Genomic DNA, 20,739 nt, shown 5'->3' on the forward strand with positions numbered 1-20,739 from the left:
AGAGAGAGAGAGAGATCACCGAATCCCACACATGGAGTGGAGAGAACTACCAATAATTAGGGTATGGCCTGTGGAATGTACATATAAAGAGGCTGAAAGGTCAGTCAGTGAAGTGATTATAAGTGGATGCTCACTTTGTGAGTGTGAAGAATGAAGACTGATTTAATGTAAAATAGAGGCCTCTTTTGATTGAAATGAAAACAATAGACTAGAACATAAGGACTGATTAAATCAGTTTCTTTAAGGGTGCACATGAGATTTGTTTAAACCCTGGGGTAACCTTCTTTTCTGCTCCACCCAAGAAAATTCCTTTTGCACCAAGAGAGCAGGTTCTACAGGAAAGAACGTGTCTGGTGATTGATTTACAGCAAATGTCTGTTGTACCTGCTGACTCGGTAAATGGAATTATGGTTCCAGAAATCCAAGGAAGCTTTTGAGAGCATACCTCGCTCCAGAGGAATTTACTAAAGATATAAAAAGAGCTCCCTCTTTGGGAGGAGTGTGTTTGGGAGTGGCTGCCGATAAGCACTTCATGTACCCTTCCTCTGGGAGGTGATTTCTCATTTTATCATTAGATCTAACTGCCAGGAAAGTGTTTCCTGGTATTCAGCCTATATTTGCCCCTTTTGAATGGCATCCACTCACTCTGAGTTATACCATGTGTATCCCCATAATGGATTCCTCGCCATTCTCGGTGCATCCTTCCAAAGCTTGAAGGGCTGCCTCTTAAGAACATAAGAACGGCCAGATGGGGTCAGACCAAAGGTCCATCTAGCCCAGTGTCCTGTCTGCTGACAGTGGCCAATGCCAGGTGCCCCAGAGAGAATGAACAGAACAGGCAGTCATCAAGTGACCCATCCTCTGTCGTCCACTCCCAGCTTCTGGCAGACAGAGGCTGGGGACACATATAGCATGGGGTTGCATCCCTGCCTATCCTGGCTAATATCCTCCGGGGACTTATCTAGTTCTTCTCTGAACCCTGTTATAGTTTTGGCTTTCACAACATCCCCTAGCAAGGAATTCCACAGGTTACCCTCAGTTCTTGTGTTATGTGAAGGGGTAAATAACACTTCCCTGATCACTTTCTCCACCCCAGTCATGAATTTATAGACCTCTGTCATGTCCCTCTTTAATCGTCTCTTTTTTAAACTGAACAGTCCCAGTCTTTTTAATCTCTCCTCCTGTGGAAGCTGTCCCGTATGCCTAGTGTATATTACCTTGCACTTATCAACACTGAATTTCATCTGCCATTTTGTTGCCCAGTCACCCAGTTTAGTGAGACCCTTTTGTAACTCTTTGTGAGCAGCTTTGTACTTCGTATTGTCAGCAAATTTTTTGTGCCAATGTCCTTGAATAAGATTGGTCCCAAGACCGACCCTTGAAGAACTCTACTAGTAACTTCCCTCCAGCCAGATAATTCAAATTTCAACACAACCCATTGCCTTCCCCCCTTTAGCCAGTTCCTTATCCATCTTACAATGCTTGGACTGATCCCCATCTTCCCTAATTTAACTAATAATTTCTATTATATATTAACTAATAACTAATAATGTGGTACCATGTCAAATGCTTTAATGATGTTCAAAGATATTAGATCTATTGCACTTCCCTTATCTAAAAAATCAGTTATTTTCTCAAAGGAAGAAATCAGGTTACTCTGATATGATCTGCCGTTGTTGTATGCAGTTGTATACCGTGTAGTTGTAGCTATGTCATCCCAGGATGCTGTCTCTCTCACCAACAAAGGTTAGACCAGTAAAAGGTATTGTCTCACCCCCGTGTCTCTCTAATGATCTACCTTTGGTAAACCCGTGCTGCATTACATCCTCTTTACCAATTACCTCCTTGAACTAATTATTCTTTCCTTCATCATTTGTTCTAAAGCCTTGAAGTCAGACTAACACCTCTGTTTTGCCTGGATCACTTCCCCTTCCCCCCTTAAATATAGGTATGATACTAGCTATTCTCAAATCATATGGTACTACTCCCGAATAGATCGATTTACTAAAAGTCCTTGCTACCAGATTAGCAATCTCATGTGCCAGTTCGTTCAGTATTCTGGGATGAAAATTATCCAGTCTCCCCAGTTTCAGTACATTAAGCACTTTAAGATTGGTTTCCATACTGCTTTCATGCACATGTTGCATATTAATACCCTTATTGAAAACTGAGGCAAAATATTTCTTAGTTTTTGGACCATACCTAGATGATCTTTAATCTCCTTCCCATCCACACTGCATAGTAGACTAACCTCATCCTGCCTTATTCTCTTTTTATTTATATTACTAAAAACCTTAATTGTCTTGGCAAGAGCTAATTCAGCTGAACTCTTCACTATTCTCACTTTATTCCTACATTTTCTAACTTCCATGATGTCACTTTCTTTGCTGATCAGCCCCCTATTCCATTCCCTTTACGATCTCTGTTTACTACTGCTAACTTTTCTGAGATAGTTATTCATGCAGGATTTGGAGCCTTTCCATACAGGTTTTTACCCTTTCTAGGAATGCAATTTCAGATAGTTTCTGGATAGCTGACTTGAAGCAATTCCAAGCCTCCTCCACATTTAAGTCCTTGAGCTCTTCAGTCCAGTTGACTTTGTTAACTGATTCCCTTAATTTCCCAACATCTGCCCTTCTGAAATCAAAACCCAAAGTTAATGACCTGGGTTTGATGATCCTTCCTTTTAATTTAAACTGAATCAACTCGTGATGACTTGACCCAAGGTTATTTCCTATGACAAGCTCTTCTATGACCTTCTCACTACTTACTAAAATCAACTCTAAAAGCGTAACACCATGTGTTAGTTTAGTGACAATTGACAAAGAAAACAATCATCTCTCACATCCAGGAAAATGGGGCCCTACCGATGTTAGTAGCATTTATTCTACAGTCTATATCTGAGAAGTCAAAGCCTCCCATTATGATACAATTCCTACTAATATTTATCTCTAATAATATTAGAGAGATCACTATACATATTGGAGTCCAACCCTGGGGCTTTGTAGCAGACTCCTAGCACTATCCCAATAGATCCTCCTTTACAATCCTTCAGATTTTCAGAAAGCCTTTGACAAGGTCCCTCACCAAAGGCTCTTAGGCAAAGTAAATTGTCATGGGCTAAGAGGGAATGTCCTCTCATGGATGGGTAACTGGTTAAAAGATACGAAACAAAGGATAGGAATAAATTGTCAGTTTTCAGAATGGAGAGAGGTAAATAGTGGTGTCCCCAGGGGTCTGTACTGGGACCAGTCCTATTCAACATATTCATAAATGATCTTGAAAAAGAGGCGTAAATGGTGAGGAGACAAAATTTGCAGATGATACAAAACTACTCAAGATAGTTAAGTTCAAAGCAGACTGTGAAGAGTTACAGAGGGATCTCTCAAAACTGGGTGACTGGGCAACAAAGTGACAGATGAAATTCAATGTTGATAAATCCCAAGTACACTGGAAAACATAATCCCAACTATACATATAAAACAATGGGGTCTACATTAGCTGTTACTACTCAAGAAAGAGATCTTGCAGTCATCGTGGATAGTTCTCTGAAAACATCCACTCAATATGCAGCAGCAGTCAAAAAAGCAAACAGAATGTTGGGAATCATTAAGAAAGGGGTAGATAATAAGACAAAAATATCATATTGCTTCTATATAAATCCATGGTGCCCCCACACCTTGAAGATTGTGTGCAGAAGTGGTCACCCCATCTCAAAAAAGATATATTGAAATTGGAAAAGGTTCAGAAAAGTGCAACAAAAATTATTAGGGGTATGGGACAGCTTCCGTATGAGGAAAGATTAATAAGACTGGGACTTTTCATTTGTAAAAGAGAAGACTAAGGGGGATATGATAGAAGTCTACAAAATCATGACTGGTGTGGAGAAAGTGAATAAGGAAGTGTTATTTACTCCTTCTCATAACACAAGAACTAAGGATCACCAAATGAAATTAATAGGCAGCAAGTTTAAAATAAACAAAAGGAAGTATTTCTTCACATGACGCATAGTCAACCTGTGGAACTGATTGCCAGAGGATGTTGTGAAGGCCAAGTCTATAACAGGGTTCAAACAAGAACTAGATAACTTCATGGAGGATAGGTCCATCAATGGCTATTAGCCAGGATGGGCAGGGATGCTGTCCCTAGCCTCTGTTTGCCAGAAGCTGGGAATGAGTGACAGGGGATGGATCACTTGATGATTCCCTGTTCTGTTCATTCCTCCTGGGGCACGCCACTGTTGGAAGACAGGATACTGGGCTAGATGGCCCTTTGGTCTGACCCAGTGTGGCCATTCTTATGAACCCCTCACCCAGGGCAGGCTAAGCACAGTTCTGCTGCCCTCTACTCATACAAAAAGGAGAACAACATGTCATTACCCCTGCACTCAATACTAAAAATTTTATTAAGTTAATATTAAAAAATTGTATAATACACAAGTTGAGAAAAGAGTGTCTGTACATCTGGGTATAGTGCTTAGATTATCCAGAAATACAAAGTTTGTTTTAAAAGTCATAAGATACATATACTGCATAATCAGCAATAACCCAAATTTAGGTGAATAAATCTAACAATACAGTTTAGATTTTAGCATCCAAGTATCTGGGTACATGACTCATGAAAAGTTGCACAGTGAGTTGATTGCAGAAAGCAAATATAGGAATGAGTGAAGATTGTCCCTCAGTGATTGAGCATTTATGGTAGATTGTCCATTTAGAAAATACAATCCATCAGGGAAGTATTTCAGTTACTTTTCCAACTGCGCTTCTCATTGGCCCTCCAGCTCATCTCTCCTGGTATTGCCAATGTCCGGTGATGTGTTCTATGTAGATATCTCACGACCACCTGATGGTGTCTGACACTATGAATTGCCACATCAGCCAGGCGTAGCACTGACCGATTCCACATTCTCTCAGCACTCACTTGTTACTGGTGTTCCATGAGCCCAGGATACCGACAATCAGCACGTGTGTCTGAACCAGGTAAACCTTAGCTCTCAAGGTTTCAGCCAGATGGGCGTATTTCTCCACCTTTTGAGCTCGGGCGTCACGCAAGGCCAGGGTCCTGTTCTCAAAGGGCAATGTGACATAGAATCATAGAATATCAGGGTTGGAAGGGACCTCAGGAGGTCATCTAGTCCAACCCCCTGCTCAGAGCAGGACCAATCCCCATCCCAGCCAGGGCTTTGTCAAGCCTGACCTTAAAAAGCTCTAAGGAAGGAGATTCCACCACCTCCCTAGGTAACCATTCCAGTGCTTCACCACCCTCCTAGTGAAAAAGTTGTTCCTAATATCCAACCTAAACCTCCCCTACTGCAACTTGAGACCATTACTCCTCGTTCTGTCATCTGCTACCACTGAGAACAGTCTAGATCCATCCTCTTTGGAACCCCCTTTCAGGTAGTTGAAAGCAGCTATCAAATCCCCCCTCATTCTTCTCTTCTGCAGACTAAACAATCCCAGCTCCCTCAGCCTCTCCTCATAACTCATGTGTTCCAGGCCCCTAATCCACCATCCACAATCATGCTCTTCTGGTCCTTGTTAGTGATGACGATATCCAGTCACACTTGGCTCTTGGTTCCAGGGATGGTGGAGTTCACGGCCACCTTTTTCATGGATAGTGGGTGTTGTAGGAGCAACAGTGATCTGTATGCTATGCATGACTATGCTATGTATAACCTGTAAGCTCAAAAAGTCTGTGACACCTCCCCCACCCCTTTGTCTCCTCTCCCTCTTTGAATACCTGTGAAGTGGCTTTCCACCTCCTCCTCCCTCCTGGAATGCTTGTGGGATGAATGGGCTGGCTGAACAGCTGGAAGATCAGAAGAGCTCCCAGGTAGACAAGGTGTCTGGGACTCTGATTAGGCAGCGATCACACACCCAGTGCATGGACACTGCCCGGGTGGAGTGTGACCAACCAGATGTGGCCAAGTCATCTCTAGTCGCAGGGCATGAAGAGCAGGTCCTTAAAAGGGGAAGAGGTCATGTGCTCGGCAGTGCACTCATAAGCTTGTACCTCCCGTGAAGGCCCTTCGCCCGGACCGCCTGGTCAGTGTTTCACCGCGTTGCATTCCATTGTGCCTCGGGAAGACTGACCTTCATCGCCCCGCCCATCGCTGCACTGTGGGACACTTACCTTGAAGGATCCTGACATCTCCAGTGCCGGGCCTGTCCTGGGAGCGTGAGTATGCGAGTGAGAGTGTGACTCCACCCCCCCCCCCACCGTCCTTCTTTTGAGCTTAGCTATAATAAACTTTATAATAAACTAAGTATAATAAACTTTCTGCTTTCTGCCAAACTCTGGTGGGTCATTAGCCCTCCCTAAGCTTATTAACTGGCCCAATTTTGGGTAACAGAGGGATGGCTCTGTCTAGGCAATCGTGGATGGCCTTGTGTCACAGCTGCCAGGCTCTGGAATGGGGCTTGCAGCTACACAGGACGTGGGGTAACGTCCTGTGTAGCTGCACTTCCTGCCTCGCTTGTCCCGATTCCCATGGTGGGTGGCTCATTTCAGCGGAACGCAGTTGAGCTGGGCCCTGTGGATGAACCTCCCGTCGTAAAATCAGGTGAAACTGCCCTCAGGGAGGAAGTGGTTGCTGGCGTCCCACTTGCACATCACCTCAAACGCCTTGCCCTGTTCCAGCTTCCGGTTCAGGTTTTGCACGTATTGGCAGCAGATGTCATCCTTCAGGGTCTTGTCCAGCATGGTTCTAGCTCTCGGAGTGACGACTGTGTGCTCTGTATTCATCACGTGTGGCACCAGGATTCCCAGTTCCTGGCGTTCCTCGCACCACGTCCAGTAGCAGCTGATATGCTTCTCCAATTGTCACGTAGCATTGTAGGCACGAGTCCAGAGTGAAGCAAAGCCACCCCTGTCTCTTCTGAATTCACCTTCCAGTGAGCTGCTCAGGTAGGTGGTGACATCTTGGTTGGAGGGGGTCCTTGCGATTAGCTTCTTGATGACATCCTGCATAGCACTCTCTGTGATGTTCCTCACCATGGCGTCCGGACATGTCAGAAGGCAGAAGGCATGAGCAATCTCAGCAATATCGCACAGGTCACCCATATGAGGGATGTTGGCACCACCCTGCCTGTGCGAGATGTACACCAGCTCATTGCTGGCTCTCTGGGGAAGAAACATCCACTTCTTTACTAGCTGCCTGATGGTGTGTCTGCCTTGTTCAGAGGTACCTTCACCATGGCAGATCCCCTCAGGACTAATGAGATACGGGGATCCGGAAGGTGTTCCAGGTGTTGATCTTCTGCCATGGTGCCAATAGGGAGGAGTTGATCCTGGTCACATCTTGTAGGATCTCCATGATGGTATCCTTAGGTGTCTGTGGGACACGGAAATCCGTGGGCGTGCCGAGATGTTGGTATGTTTCCCCATCATCGAGGAAGATCATGGGTTCACCCTGGATCTGAAACAGAAAAGAATCAATCCTGAAGCACTTGCATGAGAGGAAAGTGATCAGGAACAGCCAGCATGGATTCACCAAGGGAAGGTCATGCCTGACTAATCTAATCGCCTTTTATGATGAGATTACTGGTTCTGTGGATGAAGGGAAAGCAGTGGATGTATTGTTTCTTGACTTTAGCAAAGCTTTTGACACGGTCTCCCATAGTATTCTTGTCAGCAAGTTAAGGAAGTATGGGCTGGATGAATGCACTATAAGGTGGGTAGAAAGCTGGCTAGATTGTCGGGCTCAACGGGTAGTGATCAATGGCTCCATGTCTAGTTGGCAGCCGGTATCAAGTGGAGTGCCCCAAGGGTCGGTCCTGGGGCCGGTTTTATTCAATATCTTCATAAATGATCTGGAGGATGGTGTGGATTGCACTCTCAGCAAATTTGCGGATGATACTAAACTGGGAGGAGTGGTAGATGCGCTGGAGGGGAGGGATAGGATACAGAAGGACCTAGACCAATTGGAAGATTGGGCCAAAAGGAATCTGATGAGGTTCAATAAGGATAAGTGCAGGGTCCTGCACTTAGGACGGAAGAACCCAATGCACAGCTACAGACTAGGGACCGAATGGCTAGGCAGCAGTTCTGCGGAAAAGGACCTAGGGGTGACAGTGGACGAGAAGCTGGATATGAGTCAGCAGTGTGCCCTTGTTGCCAAGAAGGCCAATGGCATTTTGGGATGTATAAGTAGGGGCATAGCGAGCAGATCGAGGGACGTGATCGTTCCCCTCTATTCGACATTGGTGAGGCCTCATCTGGAGTACTGTGTCCAGTTTTGGGCCCCACACTTCAAGAAGGATGTGGATAAATTGGAGAGAGTCCAGCGAAGGGCAACAAAAATGATTAGGGGACTGGAACACATGAGTTATGAGGAGAGGCTGAGGGAGCTGGGATTGTTTAGCCTGCAGAAGAGAAGAATGAGGGGGGATTTGATAGCTGCTTTCAACTACCTGAAAGGGGGTTCCAAAGAGGATGGCTCTAGACTGTTCTCAATGGTAGCAGATGACAGAACGAGGAGTAATGGTCTCAAGTTGCAGTGGGGGAGGTTTAGATTGGATATTAGGAAAAACTTTTTCACTAAGAGGATGGTGAAACACTGGAATGCGTTACCTAGGGAGGTGGTAGAATCTCCTTCCTTAGAGGTTTTTAAGGTCAGGCTTGACAAAGCCCTGGCTGGGATGATTTAACTGGGAATTGGTCCTGCTTTGAGCAGGGGGTTGGACTAGATGACCTTCTGGGGTCCCTTCCAACCCTGATATTCTATGATTCTATGATTCTATGATTCTAACAGCATTGACTGGACCAAGTCCTTTCTGCTGCCATTGAGATGCAGGGATGCGCACTTCCTAGCACTGAAGCAGAGTCCCATCCAGCTGGCAGCCTGGCTGGTAATGTCAAGCATTTCTTGGAGACACTCGGGGTTATCTGTGATCAGGATCAGATCATCTGCATAGGCCAGGATATTCATGCTGTTGCCATACAGGTCTAAACTGCCTACACTGCTGGAGATGGCTCGAATGAGCGGCTCCATAGCTAAGTTGAAAACAATGGTGCTGGGGGGACAACCTTGCTTCAAGCTGCTACAGATAGGGATTTCAGGCCTCACTCCTTCCATGGAGCGGATGGTGGTGGTGCAGCCTTCATAAAGTTCCCAGATCAGTTGGAGAAAGTTTTCAGGCACCCTGAACTCTCGCAGCGTGGCAAAACTTTGCTGTGGGGCATCGATCCAAAAGCATTAGCCAGGTCGAGCCACGCTATGGCACACGGCCCCTGTACCCTCGTGGCCCGGTGAATGGCAGACTGAAGGATAAAGCTGTGTTCATAGCAGCCTTTGCATGACACGAAGCCTTTCTGGATGGAGCTAATGGCTCCTCTGTTCACCGACCAGTCTGTGATCCCAGCTGTGAGGCCGCTGGCATACAGTTTGTACATGGTGGAACAGAGAGAGATGGGTCTCCAGTTGCTGGGATTGTCTTTCTGGCCTTCCTTGTAGACGAGCATGGTCATAGACTTCTTCCAGGAGCTGGGGGTACAGCAGAATTGTTTGCATTTGTTGAAAATGGCAGTTAATACCAGGCAGCCGGGGTCTCGTTTTTTCAGGAAGTTATAGCAAATGCCATCTTTTCCTGGGGTTGTGTTTTTGGTCATGGCTGTAACACAACATCAGCCAATACTGATCAATTTGAAAAAGCAGTTCTGTTTTCTGAACACCTATGCAGAATAGGTGTAATTATGTAAATATGATCTACTCCTGAAGTCTTTTCCCCTAGCGCATCACTAGATGTCAGGGGAGAGCTCTTTCACACTCGGTTTACACTTCAGTTCCTGTGTTCCAGTCGCAAGTGTTATTCCACCATATTTCTGTATCCTCAGTAATATCTGGTTTGATCTGCACCAGTAGTTCCAGTTTCTCCATTTTATCGCCCAGACTTCTTGCATTTGTGTACAAGCATTTCAATTGTTTCCCTCAGTTTTTGTCCAGATTTCTAGCTAGATTATACATAGTCCTTCCACTAGCTGTATCACCTACTTGACTACTACTTCAGTCAATATTTGTACTTTCTTCTTGCTGTCCATACTCTTGCCATGTGGAGATCCATTATCCCTTTCTAGATCTTTATTTAACTATTTTCCTCCTCCAGTATATTGAAGACAGGTGTGGAGATTTCACAAGTCCCTCCCAACTTTCTCCCCTCATTTCCTAATTTAAAGCCCATTCTTACCAATGGTGCCAGCTTTTGAATCATAGAATATTAGAGCTGGAAGAGACCTCAGGAGGTCATCTAGTCCAACCCCCTGCTCAAAGCAGGACCAACACGAACTAAATCATCCCAGCCAGGGCTTTGTCAAGCTGGGCCTTAAAAATCTCTAAGGATGGAAATTCCACCACCTCCCTAGGTAACTCATTCCAGTGCTTCACCACCCTCCTAGTGAAATAGTGTTTCCTAATATCCAACCTAAACCTCCTCCACTGCAACTTGAGACCATTGCTCCTTGTACTGTCATCTGCCACCACTGAGAACAGCTGAGCTCCATCCTCTTTGAAACCCCCTTTCAGGTAGTTGAAGGCTGCTATCAAATCACTCTTCTCTTCTACAGACTAAATAACCCCAGTTCCCTCAGCCTCTCCTCGTAAGTCATGTGCCCCAGCCACCTAATAATTTTCACCGCCCTCCACTGGACACTCTCCAATTTTTCGACATGCTTTCTGTAGGTGTGGGGACCAAAACTGGAAGCAATACTTCAGGTGTGGCCTCACCAGTGCCGAATAGAGGGGAATAATCACTTCCCTTGAGCTGCTGGCAATGCTCCTACTAATGCAGCCCAATATGCCATTGACCTTCTTGGCAACAAGGACACACTGCTGACTCATATCCAGCTTCTCATCCACTGTAAACCCCAGGTCCTTTTCTGCAGAACTGTTGCTTAGCCAGTCGGTCCCCAGCCTGTAGCGGTGCATGGGATTCTTCCTTCCTAAGTGCAGGAGTCTGCACTTGTCCTGTTGAACCTCGTCATATTTCTTTTGGCCCAATCCTCCAATTTCTCTGGGTCACTCTGGACCCTATCCCTACCCTCCAGCATATCTACCACTCCCACCAGCTTAGTGTCACCTGTGAACTTGCTGAGGGTGCAATTCATCCCATCATCCAGATCATTAATAAAGATGTTGAACAAAACCAGCCCCAGGACTGACCCCTGGTGCACTCAGCTTGATACCAGCTGCCAACTAGACATGGAGCCATTGATCACTACCTGCTAAGACCGACAATCTAGCCATCTTTCTATCCACCTTATAGTCCATTCATCCAATCCATACTTCTTTAACTTGCTGGCAAGAATACTGTGGGAGACCGTGTCAAAAGCTTTGCTAAAGTCAAGGAATAACACGTCCACTGCTTTCCCCTCATCGACAGAGCCAGTTATCTCATCATAAAAGGCAATAGGTTGGTCAGGCATGACTTGCCCTTGGTGAATCCATGCTGACTGTTTCTGATCACTTTCCTCTCCTCCAAGTGCTTCAAAATGGATTCCTTGAAGACCTGCTCCATGATTTTGCCGTGGACTGACATGAGGCTGACCGGCCTGTAGTTCCCCAGGTTCTCTTTCTTCCCTTTTTAAAATATGGGCACTATATTTGCCTTTTTCCAATGCTAGCACCGCCAAAGGGGAGTAGCCACCCCAAATAGGGCTGCAGGAGGCAGGGCCATGCCCCTTCCTTCGCACTGGCCATGGAGGGGTGTATATGCTGCACCTGCTCAGGGGAGGTTCATCCAGGGAGGTGAGGGAGGCATCATGGAGTAGCTGCTAGGGGGATGCAGTTCCACCCCATCCCCCAGACACTCCCCATGGGTTCGTCTACACAGCCCGCAGTGGCAGGTCTCGGAGCCCGGCTCGACTATGGCACTGGCTAGCTGCATAGGCACTGCGGCTCAGGCTGGAGCACAGACTCTGACGTCTAGGGCGGGGGGTGGCTCAGTGCCCAAGGGGCACTGCCTACGTGGCTGCTTTGGCATGAAGTGTGAGCCCTGCCCGCCCAAGCCCCCCGGGCTGGAGCCTTGCTGCTTGGGCTGCTGCTCATAAAGTAGATGGATCCCTGATGACCCAATACAGCCCCAAAAGAGTTACTGGCACCAGACAAATGGCAAGAGCCCTGAGTGCTGACGGAGAATATCCCCTGCCAGGGGGCTGGAAAAGGAAGATCCTCCCAAGGAGATTGGCTGTTGTCTGTTTGCTCCCCCTCCCAGAGTTACCCAGTGGCCCTCTCTGTTTGCGGTCTGGCCCCTGCATGGATGTCGTCAGCAGCCTCTGAGCGTTTCCTGTTTCCATTCCAGTATCTGCAATGCTAACATGCGGCATTCTCAGGATTCCAGTCCTGACACACCAGGAAGAGGGTCCCAAGGGCAGATCCATGGGAACCCTGGTGCCCTCCATGCCCTTTCCCTGGCTAGACTGAATGCTAGCGATAACACTATGATTCCTTTGTTCTCTTGTTCCATCCCTGCCCCACTTCGGAAGTTTTCTTGCAATCTCCCCATATAGTTGTAAGCAGACTTGAGCCAGCTGGAGCATTCCATAGACAGAGAAGGGGCCTGGTTCTGTTCTTACAACTGGTCTAAATCAGGGAATGACTCTCTTTGAGTAGATGGTGTTACACCAGAGAAAAAGAGATATGACAGAGATCCGACTGCATCCAGGAGATTTTTCAAAACAGGCTAGCACGCATAATGTAAGCTCCCAATTCTATACAACAGGCTTGAGTCCCTTGTCACACTGGTGCAAATCAGGAGAAAGTCTATTGGCAGCAATGAGAGAAGACTTAGGACAAATATTTCTTAGTAATGACTTTGTTAAACTACTGGGCCAAATTCATCCCTGGATGTTGGGCAGTGAAGATGAATGATGCCCATTATGCACTATTCTCATCTTCCAGGTCTTTCTTGGGTTGGTTAGGAGAGCAGCTGTTTTACCACAAAAGTGGGGGCACATTGTACCCTGAGATGAAAAGCTCCTGTTGATTTCACTGCTTAGTTACACATGCATATCTGAGAGCAGAAACTGGCCATTTCCAGGCCATGTTACAGCAGAAGGAAGATCTGAGTAATAGTATGTGCTGATTCGCACTGTCAAAAAATTAAAAAAAATTAATCACTATTAATCGGAAGATTTTAAAAATTTGCAATTAATCACCATTTTTAATCGCACTGCTAAACAACAGAATACCATTTATTTCAATATTTTTGGATGTTTTCTACATTTTCAAACATATCAATTTCAATTACAACACAGAATACAAAATGTACAGTGCTCACTTGATATTGTTTTTGGTTACAAATATTTTCACTGTAAAAAAGATAAACACAAGAAATAGTATTTTTCAGTTCACCTCATACAAGTACTGTAGTGCAATCTCTTTATTGTGAAAGTGAAACTTACAAATGTAGATTTATTAATTTTTTTTACATAACTGCACACAAAAATAAAACAATGTCAAATTTGAGAGCCTACAAATCCACTCAGTCCTACTTTCTGTTCAGCCAGTCACTTAAACAAACAAGTTTGTTTACATTTACAGGAGGTAATGCTTATTTACAATGTCACTTGAAAGTGAGAACAGGCGTTCGCATGGTATTGTTTTAGCCGGCATTGCAAGATATTTACACCCTAGATATGCTAAACATTTGTATGCTCCTTCATGCTTTGATCACCATTCCATGAGCACTGTAGAAAAATATTCAAAAATATTTATAATAAATTTAAATTGGTATTCTATTATTGTTTAACAGTGCAATTAAAACTGCAACTAAATCATGATTAATTTTTAATCGAGTTAATTTGTTTTGAGTTAATTGCTTGAGTTAACTGAGATTAATTGACAGCCCTCGCACTGATATAGAAAATAGTCCCAGCATGCAGCTACTATATTGACTGTGAAAGGGAGATGACTTAGTTAACTAAGTTTCAGTATTGCCACATTTTAACTCCCTACAAAGAGGGGTTCGCATCTCAGTAGCCTTGCAGAACTGTTTCACATTTGGCGACAATGTATACCTTCAGATCAGCGGCACTGCTGTGGGTACCCGCATGGCCCCACAGTATGCCAACATTTTTATGGCTGACTTAGAACAACGCTTCCTCAGCTCTCGTTCCCTAATGCCCCTACTCTACTTGCGCTATATTGATGACATCTTCATCATCTGGACCCATGGAAAAGAAGCCCTTGAGGAATTCCACCATGATTTCAACAATTTCCATCCCACCATCAACCTCAGCCTGGTCCAGTCCACACAAGAGATCCACTTCCTGGACACTACACTGCTAATAAGCGATGGTCACATAAACACCACCCTATACCGGAAACCTACTGACCGCTATTCCTACCTACATGCCTCCAGCTTTCACCCAGACCACACCACACGATCCATCGTCTACAGCCAAGCACTACGATACAACTGCATTTGCTCCAACCCCTCAGACAGAGACAAACACCTACAAGATCTCTATCAGGCCTTCTTATAACTACAATACCCACCTGCTGAAGTGAAGAAACAGACTGACAGAGCCAGAAGAGTACCCAGAAGTCACCTACTACAGGACAGGCCCAACAAAGAAAATAACAGAACGCCACTAGCCGTCACCTTCAGCCCCCAACTAAAACCTCTCCAACGCATCATCAAGGATCTACAACCTATCCTGAAGGATGACCCAACACTCTCACAGATCTTGGGAGACAGGCCAGTCCTTGCTTACAGACAGCCCCCCAACCTGAAGCAAATACTTACCAGCAACCACACACCACACAACAAAAACACTAACTCAGCAACCTATCCTTGCAACAAAGCCCATTGCCAACTGTGCCCACATATCTATTCAGGGGACATCATCACAGGGCCTAATCACATCAGCCACCCTATCAGAGGCTTGTTCACCTGCACATCTACCAATGTGATATATGCCATCATGTGCCAGCAATGCCCCTTTGCCATGTACATTGGCCAAACTGGACAGTCTCTACATAAAAGAATAAATGGACACAAATCAGATGCCAAGAATTATAACATTCAAAAACCAGTCAGAGAATACTTCAATCTTTCTGGTCACTTGATTACAGACCTAAAAGTTGCAATATTACAAGAAAAAAACTTCAAAAACAGACTCCAATGAGAGACTGCTGGATTGGAATTAATTTGCAAACTGAACACCATTAAATTAGGCTTGAATAAAGACTGGGAGTGGATGTGTCATTACACAAAGTAAAACTATTTCCCATGTTTATTTCCCACCCCCTACTGTTCCTCACAAGTTCTTGTCAACTGCTGGAAATGGCCCACCTTGATTATCACTACAAAAGGGGTTTTTTTCTCCTGCTGGTAATAGCTCACCTTATCTGATCACTCTTGTTACAGTGTGTATGGTAACACCCATTGTTTCATGTTCTCTGTGTATATAAAATTGCCCTACTGTATTTTCCACTACATGCATCCGATGAAGTAATGCATGTAGTGGAATACAAACCATCCCGATGAGTCGAAAGAATAGTAAATATGGCAGGCGACCAGCTTGGCTTAATGGTGAAATCCTAGCGGATCTTAAACATAAAAAAGAAGCTTACAAGAAGTGGAAGGTTGGACATATGACCAGGGAAGAGTATAAAAATATTGCTCGGGCATGTAGGAATGTTATCAGGAGGGCCAAATCGCACCTGGAGCTGCAGCTAGCAAGAGATGTCAAGAGTAACAAGAAGGGTTTCTTCAGGTATGTTGGCAACAAGAAGAAAGCCAAGGAATGTGTGGGCCCCTTACTGAATGAGGGAGGCAACCTAGTGACAGAGGATGTGGAAAAAGCTAATGTACTCAATGCTTTTTTTGCCTCTGTTTTCACTAACAAGGTCAGCTCCCAGACTGTTGCGCTGGGCATCACAAAATGGGGAAGAGATGGCCAGCCCTCTGTGGAGATAGAGGTGGTTAGGGACTATTTAGAAAAGCTGGACGTGCACAAGTCCATGGGGCCGGACGAGTTGCATCCGAGAGTGCTGAAGGAATTGGAGGCTGTGATTGCAGAGCCATTGGCCATTATCTTTGAAAACTCGTGGCGAACCGGGGAAGTCCCAGATGACTGGAAAAAGGCTAATGTAGTGCCAATCTTTAAAAAAGGGAAGAAGGAGGATCCTGGGAACTACAGGCCAGTCAGCCTCACTTCAGTCCCTGGAAAAATCATGGAGCAGGTCCTCAAAGAATCAATCCTGAAGCACTTGCATGAGAGGAAAGTGATCAGGAACAGCCAGCATGGATTCACCAAGGGAAGGTCATGCCTGACTAATCTAATCGCCTTTTATGATGAGATTACTGGTTCTGTGGATGAAGGGAAAGCAGTGGATGTATTGTTTCTTGACTTTAGCAAAGCTTTTGACATGGTCTCCCACAGTATTCTTGTCAGCAAGTTAAGGAAGTATGGGCTGGATGAATGCACTATAAGGTGGGTAGAAAGCTGGCTAGATTGTCGGGCTCAACGGGTAGTGATCAATGGCTCCATATCTAGTTGGCAGCCGGTATCAAGTGGAGTGCCCCAAGGGTCGGTCCTGGGGCCAGTTTTGTTCAATATCTTCATAAATGATCTGGAGGATGGTGTGGATTGCACTCTCAGGAAATTTGCGGATGATACTAAACTGGGAGGAGTGGTAGATGCGCTGGAGGGGAGGGATAGGATACAGAAGGACCTAGACAAATTGGAGGATTGGGCCAAAAGAAATCTGATGAGGTTCAATAAGGATAAGTTCAGGGTCCTGCACTTAGGACGGAAGAACCCAATGCACAGCTACAGACTAGGGACCAAATGGCTAGGCAGCAGTTCTGCGGAAAAGGACCTAGGGGTGACAGTGGACGAGAAGCTGGATATGAATCAGCAGTGTGCCCTTGTTGCCAAGAAGGCCAATGGCATTTTGGGATGTATAAGTAGGGGCATAGCGAGCAGATCGAGGGACGTGATCGTTCCCCTCTATTCGACATTGGTGAGGCCTCATCTGGAGTACTGTGTCCAGTTTTGGGCCCCACACTACAAGAAGGATGTGGATAAATTGGAGAGAGTCCAGCGAAGGGCAACAAAAATGATTAGGGGACTGGAACACATGAGTTATGAGGAGAGGCTGAGGGAGCTGGGATTGTTTAGCCTGCAGAAGAGAAGAATGAGGGGGGATTTGATAGCTGCTTTCAACTACCTGAAAGGGGGTTCCAAAGAGGATGGCTCTAGACTGTTCTCAATGGTAGCAGATGACAGAACGAGGAGTAATGGTCTCAAGTTGCAGTGGGGGAGGTTTAGATTGGATATTAGGAAAAACTTTTTCACTAAGAGGATGGTGAAACACTGGAATGCGTTACCTAGGGAGGTGGTAGAATCTCCTTCCTTAGAGGTTTTTAAGGTCAGGCTTGACAAAACCCTGGCTGGGATGATTTAACTGGGAATTGGTCCTGCTTTGAGCAGGGGGTTGGACTAGATGACCTTCTGGGGTCCCTTCCAACCCTGATATTCTGTGATTCTATGATTCTAAGTGAGCTCTAGCTCACAAAAACTTATGCTCAAACAAATTTGTTAATCTCTAAGGTGCCACAAGTACTCCTCATCTCAGTAGCATCAACTCAACCTTTCATCCTCTTCAGCAGATGCACTGAGCTCCATGTCTTTTCCCCTGTGTGGAAGCAGTGTGATGAATCTGCTGACCCTTAGCCCTGGCTGGGGAAGACCATCTGGAGCATATGGAGCCTGTTACTGTGGCAGGCTACTTGCAAGGGGCAGGGTCCCAGCTACTTGGAAGTCTGTGGTGCCAAGGACTCTGTTCCATAGACAGTCACTTGAAATCTTGCCAATTATTGTGCATTCACGAACCTTTCTTTTCTTGGGGAAGGTGGCCTGGACACCACACCAAGTCCAGGTGATGTACAGTGGCAAGGCAGGGAGCATGAAGGAGTGGGGCAGAGAAGGACATGGAACTGCTGGTAGCAGGTAGTGATTTCGGCAGAACCCAGGTCCATTTCACACTGCCCCCAGGGAGCTATCACCCAGGAGCCTGCATTTGTGCTGTGGAGGAGCTCAGCTGCTGTGCTCTGGAGATGTCCCTGGAGGCCTCAGCTCCTCTGGACCCTTTGAAAGGTATTTGCAAAGGGAAGCAGGAGTAGGCCTCCTGGGTGGATGGGTGGTACAGTGTTGTCTTGCCATTGGCCTACTCTACTCTGAGCTCATCATTCCTAGATGTCCCCCCCAGTCAATTGTTTAGCTCGGGCAATCTGAATGCATTAAACCTTATGTTATAGGTGTGGGGATAGCAAGGAAAGGATGGGTTGGAAAGAGAGATGGGATTTAGCTGGAGCTGGATACCTATGTGGGGGTGGGGGAGGAAAGGGACAATAGCCAAAGGGGACAGTGAAATCACAGGCATGGAGACAGGAAGGCTAGTGGAGATGTCCTGGGGGGCTAAAGCAGATGATTAGATAATGCAGTGGTCTGATGTTCTTTATCAGTCAGGCCTCAGTCACATCCCATTGACTCTAGGTTTGTGATGACAGATCCTGCATGACAGACCAGGACTCCAGAACCAGCTGCTCCTAGGAGGGGAGCCCCAGCATGCAGCAATGTGACAAAGAAAATAAAAGAGAAATGCAATTGGCTTCCCAGCTGCATGAGCTAGAACAAGGCAAAGCAGCCTTGAGGCATGCAGGCCTCACTCTCTCTGAGCCTGGGCTGCAAGGTTCCCTTCTGTGAAACTGTAAATAATCTCTGTAGTCCAGATCCCCACAGGTGTTCTGGTACCTAGCTCCCATTGGAATCCCCCACAGGCGGCGAGTTATGATCAGTGTGTCTGTGATTCCCAGCCCCAGAGTCTTTTCCAAAGTTTTTCTGAATAGACTCAGAAGCCACTTTACCTACAACTGTTCCCTCCCCTTGGTTAAATACAATGGGTTTCCCTGGCCCCCCATATGCAGAAAGTTCAGCCAATCAATACACCAGATGTATGCCTTCAGCCATTCTTCATCAATCCTGTTTGAACCTCAAATAGTGCACTGTAGTCAGCTTCAGCGAAACTGCCATCACCCCCAGCTAGAAGGAGAAGGTCTGTGCCCACCCACCACAAAACAGTCAGTTGATCCCACCCAAACCTCAGAAGATTTGCAGATGTTCTGCTGAACCAAGAGAGGACAAATTCAGAGTTTTCCCAGAAGAGCTGCTCAAATCCAGTCTCTCCCCAGCCCCTTTTCCTTTCTGCCCCCCAGGCCTGATTTCTTAAAAATACAGACTTTACTGCTGTTGAATGTGTGTGGCTGTGTGAATACTTTTGGGTTTGGAATTGTCTCCATTTCTAGGAAAAATCCAATATTTTAAAAATCTTACTTTTAAAAATGTTTCCCTTTTTCTAGCAGAATAAGAGTTGAGAGGTACAGAAGTGACACAAATTGGGGGGAGGGGGGAAAACCAAACCAAAAAAAACCCACCACATTTTCTCTCACTAATTATTTTCTACTAGGAGAAAAATTCAAAGTATTACATTCTCTCACTTAAAGAGACAGAAAGTTAAAAAGTGAGAGAAAGTGTGACTTTTAAAAGTGAAAGTGTTACTTCTTAGATGTTACTTTCTCTCACTATCTCCTCTTTTTCTTTTTTTGCTACCTTCTCTCCACACCTTTCTTGTGAAAAAAAAGGAGGAAAAAAAGAAAAGCAGGGGGAGAGGGAATGTGAGAGACACAAAAAGGTGGAATTTCCTTACAATGCCTATATTTTTAAAAATACTAAAAAATTGTGTGTGTGTGTGGGGGGGGGGTTTGCCAGAATTTTCATTTGGAAGTTTTTTCAAAATATTTTTCATAAAAAAATGTAGTTTTTGAAGAAACCCCATTTTTTGGGAAGAAGAATCTTCTAGTTAAAAGGTGTTGACCATCTTGTCTCAGTTTGCAGTTCCAGAAGTGACAGGAGTCACTACAGTCTCCTAGATCTTTGGAGACATGTGCGCAGGAGCTCAGTTGTGAAAACTGGACCAAGCTCTCTCCACAAAGGTAGCTCTGCCCATGTGAGCTGCCAGAATCGGACAGCAGATTGTGCAGATATTCACAATATATTGGTGGTGTCACTTGCCACTTCTAGGCTGCCTGCACTTGGTTTCCCATTGGTGGGGCTTGGACATAGCCATGGGCTCTGCCAAGTTGGCCTCCTTCCTTGTGCATCTCCTAAGCACCATCAACATGCAGCCCTATCCTGTGCTGTCACTCAAAGTGAATTGTGGAGGTCTGTGACCCGCCCTCTCTGCAGGTGGAAATAGGAACAATGCTGATATTTATATAATTGTCACTGGGAATCCTAGCTAACACCTCACTGAGCTGGATGGGCAATTTCCATTTCTCAGAGCTGTTGTTCCAGACTCTCTGCAGACTCAGCTTTGTGTTAACTATGCTCAGTTCACATTTTTGAGGTTTTCCAGGCTGGCTATAGACGGACCTTGTTTTAAATAAAAGTTAAGATTCTGGAGAATAGCACAGTCACTTGTGAGAGATGGTGGTATGGCTTATCATAGAAGATTAGGGTTGGAAGAGACCCCAGAAGGTAATCTAGTCCAACCCCCTGCTCAAAGCAGGGCCAACACCAACTAAATCTTCCCAGCCAGGGCTTCATCAAGCTGGGCCTTAAAAACCTCTAAGAATGGAGATTCCACCACCTCCCTAGGTAATCCATTCCAGTGCTTCACCACCCTCCTAGTGAAATAGTGTTTCCTAATATCCAACCTAAACCTCCTCCACT

This window comes from Lepidochelys kempii, chromosome 19 (assembly GCF_965140265.1).
Source record: "Lepidochelys kempii isolate rLepKem1 chromosome 19, rLepKem1.hap2, whole genome shotgun sequence".
Lineage (NCBI taxonomy): Eukaryota > Metazoa > Chordata > Testudines > Cheloniidae > Lepidochelys > Lepidochelys kempii.